This window comes from Astatotilapia calliptera, chromosome 17 (assembly GCF_900246225.1).
Source record: "Astatotilapia calliptera chromosome 17, fAstCal1.2, whole genome shotgun sequence".
NCBI lineage: Eukaryota > Metazoa > Chordata > Actinopteri > Cichliformes > Cichlidae > Astatotilapia > Astatotilapia calliptera.
In genome coordinates, this window is record NC_039318.1 from 25146452 (window position 1) to 25152542 (window position 6091).

The window sequence follows — 6091 nt, forward strand, 5'->3', positions numbered from 1 at the left end:
TCACTAACTTCCTCTTTAGGAATGACATCATTTCCTATTATGGACTATACTTACTTTATGGTGGTACCAGTGAGTCGCAATTACATTTACGTCTAAGAAATTTAAGATAGCATTAAACTGACTACTGTTGATATCCGAACAGTGGTTATCTTAAATTACTCTAGTAAATGGTAAATGGCCTGTATTTATATAGCGCTTTACATATCCAGTCATCCACCCATCCACACACTGGTGATGGCCGGACAGGACAGGTTACCGATTAAGAATTGTCAAATGAAAGAGTAGGGGAAAGGAATTGGCCTGATGTCTGTGAAGGTTCTCAGTCATCCAGGTCATCGTAGTCAAAGGAGCTTGCAAAGAAAAGCGTCTGGACTTCTTTAAGTTGCTTGAAGACGTTTCACCTGTCATCCGAGAAGCTTCTTCAGTTCTAAGGTCAAATGGTGGAGAGTCCCAGATATAACCCTAGTGGGAGTAACCCCCCACAGAGGGACAAAAGGACCCCCTGATGATCCTCTAATCGCCTGAGCCAAGGTGTGAAACTGGGTGTGGGTCCCAATCAGATGGTCGCTCACAGTGGACATAGATGAGTGAGCGACCATCTTTGAACAGAGGCGGGGGTTTACGACACCAACTCTCTGCCATCTATAATCCAGTTTTGAGATCCCTTCCCAGACGCCTTAACGCCCATCCTGGGCCATCTGACCTCAGGAATTCGCATGATAAGGTAGGGCCAGGTTTCACAATGAACTCACCCGAAACTCTGGCTGATTGGGACCCACACCCAGTTTCACACCTTGGCTCAGGCGATTAGAGGATCATCAGGGGGTCCTTTTGTCCCTCTGTGGGGGGTTACTCCCACTAGGGTTATATCTGGGACTCTCCACCATTTGACCTTAGAACTGAAGAAGCTTCTCGGATGACAGGTGAAACGTCTTCAAGCAACTTAAAGAAGTCCAGACGCTTTTCTTTGCAAGCTCAATTGGCCTGATGGTAAAGATGTCAGAGAGAGAACCCTAACAATCAGGTGACCCCCTCTGAGCAAGCACTAGGCGACAGTGGGGAGGAAAAACTCTCTTTTAACGGAGAGAAACCTACAGCAAAACCAGGCTCAGGAGGGGCAGCCATTTGCCGCGGCTGGTTGGGTTGTCTCTTTCCACAACAGGCACTTACTTAATGGATGTAATTTTTCTAACAAAGCATGTATTTTATTATTTTTTTGTGTTGAATGTTATTCTTTTTATCTTATTTTAGTCCATTCTTTTTCTTAATTTCTGCTGCTTTTTACTTTGCACTGTCCACTTTCTCTTCCGTGACCCAACAAATGTCCTATGTGTGGGACTAATAAAGGTTTATCTTTTCTTAATTGGTGGAAGGACAGTAGTTTTTTTTTTTTTTTTTTTTGGCCTGTCCCGTTTGGCTCTTTTGCCATCAGAATTGTTGTCTAAAGGCAAAGAAAGATGCCCAACGGATTTACTTTACCAAACTGACCATCCCAGCCTTGCCGTAATGGTCCATTTGATTCACCTTTTATTGTTTATTTTATTTTCACTTACTGAATACGGGACAGACTTGACTGGGGGAAAGAAGGGAAGAAAGAAAGAGGGAAAGAGAAACAGCTGAGAAGAGGGACGGGGGAGAAGGGCAAAAGACAAAAACCAACAGAACGGGCAGAGAGAAAAAAAAATGCATATATCAATCACCTGGATCACCTGCTGAGAAAGAAAAAAGAAAGCAAGCAGAAGAGAACAAGAGTAATAGAATAAACAACATCACAATGATATATGGGAATATGACAGTAAATACTAAATATTAAACATTATTGTGCAGCACATAAGATCAACAGAACACAGTGTGCTTTGAGGTAGGAGCCAAAAAGGGTGTAGTTTGTGGGTGTGATCACCCGTGTGTACACCTGTGAGCATGGACGCGCTTGTTTTTTGTTTTTTAAAAGGTTCCTTCATGTAATAATCTGCTAGAGGGTGTGGGGGGGCCACAGCCCCGTCCTCCAGGGCGTGAAGCAGGTGTGGAGGAGATCAAAACTCCAGACATCCAGAGGCCCCCAGAACACAAGAGACCAAGGAAGACCAACAGAGGGGCAGCTGCGCCACTGTCCCGGAAAGAGCTGAGGAGAGTCCCAGATGAGGGCTCACTCAGCAGCCGCGGAGCAGAAGCCAGGGGGAGTTGCAGTGACGCGCCCGTGAGCTCCGCCGGCAGCCAGCTGTGCCTGAGTGACCGAGCCCCAGGCCGAGAGGCCGGGGGCACCCCACCTCCGAAGTGGCCCGAGCGAGCCCCAGGCTCCAGGCCCCGATAAGCGGCCGCCAAGGAGTGAGCCGGTGTGTACCTGGACGCCCATCCCCGGACACAAAGAACCACCAACGCACCGATGTCTGAGGGGGTCCGCCACTGGCAGGGGAAGTGGTGGTGGGGGGAGATAGGCCTCCAAACCTTGGAGGGCCTGAGATGTCCCCAGAGAGGTGGCGCCTGACACCCAACCTGACATATAGACACAGACATACAGGCACACACAGATACAAACATCCATTCCCACCCTCATGCTCTCATATGCACTTACTCCACACTCAACCACCGTGGAGACAGACATAAAGAGACGTTGTACACACGATCACACTCCCCAAGCGTACTCTACAAACCGGGTCTAGGTGCCCCCGCCCCTGGAGGGGGGAACTGCACCCAGACCCAGGTGGTGTTTCCCTTTTCCCTGCGGTGGGGGGAGGCAGACCGCCCCGACTCCGCAGCAGCAGAAAGGCTCCACACTCCAGACCGCAGTCGGACGGCCAACTCCTCCTCCTAGTCCTAGCCCCCCTGCTCCAGCAGGTCGCAGAGAACGGGGGTGAGAGAAGACTCCAAACCTCCCTCCACCCGCTCATTGTAATGTTGATGCATGTGTGTTCTAAGGTGCATTTAAAACCCAGGAGGGCTTGGAGCTACCTGCCAGAGAGCAGCAGGTAAGCGCATGGTCCCTCCTGCTAGCCCTCAATGTCTACGTGTATTTAAAATTGAGAGGTGGGCAACGATGCCAGGGGTGGGGTGTACACCCTGATGGTACTTTGGACTCCGTGTATCGTGCCCACCCCCAAGATCCTATATGTATGTGTAATGAGAGTGTGAGTAATGTGAATGTCTAAGTTGTGGGATAAAATTGAGGCAGAGGCAGCCAGAAGGAGACAGAGGGGGGGGGGGGGGGTAGCCTCCTCTGCACCCTGGTGACATACCCCTACTCCAAGGCCCTGCATGTGTGGGTGGTTGTGGTGGAGCGGGAAGAGGGAGGCAGCTGGAGATGGGGAGGGAAGGAAGGGAGGGGCAAGTGACCCCTCCCTGGGGCCAGCTCCCCCGCTGACCCCAGTAGGCACCCCCATACTCCGCGACCCGCCAGGGAAAGGGGCCCCAGGCCCATCCAGACCGGGCCCAGTGCAGCAGCGCCGCCCGGCCCCACAGAGCCCGGGACAGTCCACCCAACCCCACCACAGAGAAAACTGCACCCACCCCACCATTCACTCATCTTCCAGACTACATAAGACAATAAACACCCAGGCTGAGATCTTCCTCCACCTCTCCTGTATCTCCCCCTCCTGCAGAGGGAGCTCCTGAGGAGAGGAAAGCTCCTGCAAGATGTGACAATCTCCCCCACCAGTTGAAGAGCCCCCCAGGTGGCTCGACGCACCGGCGGCACCCTGCTCCAGGGCTGGGCCCCCATGCACCCACCCGCCCACAACCCCGGCAACACACCAACCAGGACCCAAGCCCCCGAGGCCCGGTCCGGGTCCCAGCCCAGAGACGGAGCGCCCCCAGAACCTCACGCCCATCCCGGACCCACCCAGGGGCAGCCAGGCTACCAGGTCAGTAACCCACGTCCGTCAGCACAGACCCTCCCCTAGCCCCGCTGCACGCAGCCGCGAGGAAACAGTCACCGGAGAGCCAACAGAGCCCCTAACCGGACATGGGTTGAGCCCCCCAAGGAAGATGCCTCCAGGGAACCCCCCGACGCCCTAAGCCTGTCCCTACCCCCACACCAATCACAACAGTGAAGGCGGGACCAAACTATGACCCCCCACCCCCACTAGGTGATGGAGCTGATCAAAGGAGCCCAGAGCAATTGATCTGATGTGGTGGCAGAGGCTGTATCAAGACTAATGTAATCTAATAGATAATTTCTATATTGGTTAGAATTAAGATTATTTTTATTTTTCCAGTTCATGAGGACTGTTTTCTTGGCTATGCATAGGGCAGTGAAAACCATATGGGCGATATTCTTTTCTGAAGTGACATTATCTAAGCTGCCCAACAAACACACTAAGGGGGAAGTTGGAATGTTACATTTCAGACACTTCGATAAGTCTTCACATATCTCGCGCCAAAACTTCTGAACTGGTGGACAGAACCAAAGAGCGTGGATATAATTGTCCGGTGAATTGGTTTGGCAGTGTGAGCAGTTGTTGGTAGACGTAAAGCCCATCTTGAACATCCGATGACCTGTATAGTGCACTCTATGTAATATTTTGTATTGAATTAATTGAAGACTGGGATTTCTAATTAGATGAAAGGTTTTTAAGCAAATCTGAGACCAGAAGTTTAGGTCTAAGTTAACTGATAAATCCGCTTCCCATTTTGCAATAGGAAGTGATATTGATTCATCTGTTTTAGAAAGCATTCTGTATATTTTGGATAGTAATTTGGGGGGTTTAAGAGTAAGAAATTGAACCACACTTGGTGGTGTTTGTAGTTCAACTTGACCCGGTTTAAATTTCTTTTTTACTATGGATTTAATTTGTTGATATTCTAAAAATCTTTTCTTGTTGATCCCATATTGTGTAACTAGTCCGTCAAATGAAATAAATTCTGTTCCTTCTAGTATATGTTCTAAATATTTGATTCCTTTATCACTCCAATCTGAAAAGTTTATCATATTATTGTTTTGTAATATGTCAGGGTTGTTCCAGATAGGTGTACGTTTGCATGGGATTAATGAAGACGCCGTCAATTTTAGAAACTCCCACCATGCTGTCAGAGAAGAGCTGATGTTGATGCTTTTAAAGCATTCATGTCGTTGGATGTTTGAGCTGATAAATGGTAGGTCTGAGATCTCTAGATTATTGCAGAGTGCTTGTTCTACATCTAGCCAAGGTTCATCTAAGAGGGTGTGTTTTAGCCATCCTGAGATAAACTGAAGCCTGTTGGCTAAGAAGTAGTGCTGAAAGTTAGGCAGTTCTAGTCCTCCTTTATCCTTGGTCTTTTGTAGTGTTTTTAAGCTTATACGTGGGGGTTTATTTTTCCAAAGGAATTTGGACATACATGAATCTAGAGATCTGAACCAATCTTGTGGCGGTTTAGTTGGGATCATTGAGAATAAATAATTTATTTTTGGTAAGACCATCATTTTTATAGCGGCAACCCTTCCCATGAGTGATATGGGTAGACATTTCCATCTAGCCAGATCATCTTCTACCTTCTTTAAAAGTGGGATATGGTTTAATTTAGTTAGATCTGCAAGCTTGGGAGAAACATTAATACCTAAATATTTTATATTTCCCGATTGCAGTGGTGTAGAAGAGGAATTATGGAAGGAGCAATTAATCGGTAGGACTGTAGATTTTGACCAGTTAATTGAGTAATCTGATATTCTTGCAAAAGAGTTTATCAATTCAATCACCCCAGAGATATTGGTTTGTGAATTTTGGAGAAAGAGTAACACATCATCCGCATAAAGGCTGATTTTATGTTCCACGTTCTTGCATTTTATGCCCTTAATTACTGAATTCTGTCTAATTGCTGCTGCTAGTGGTTCAATAAAAATTGCAAATAGTGAAGGGGAGAGTGGGCATCCCTGCCTGGTGCCCCTCAAGAGACAGAAGCTGGAGGATGTCTGGTCATTTGTTCTAACACAAGCTGTTGGGGAATTATATAATATTTTTAACCAGTTTATGAAAGAGGATCCAAAACCAAATTTGTGTAAAGTTGCAAATAGAAATTTCCAGTTAACTCTGTCAAATGCTTTTTCTGCGTCTAAAGAAAATATTGTAGTTTCTAGGTTTTTACTGTATGAGTAGTCTATCAAATTAAGTAATCTACATGT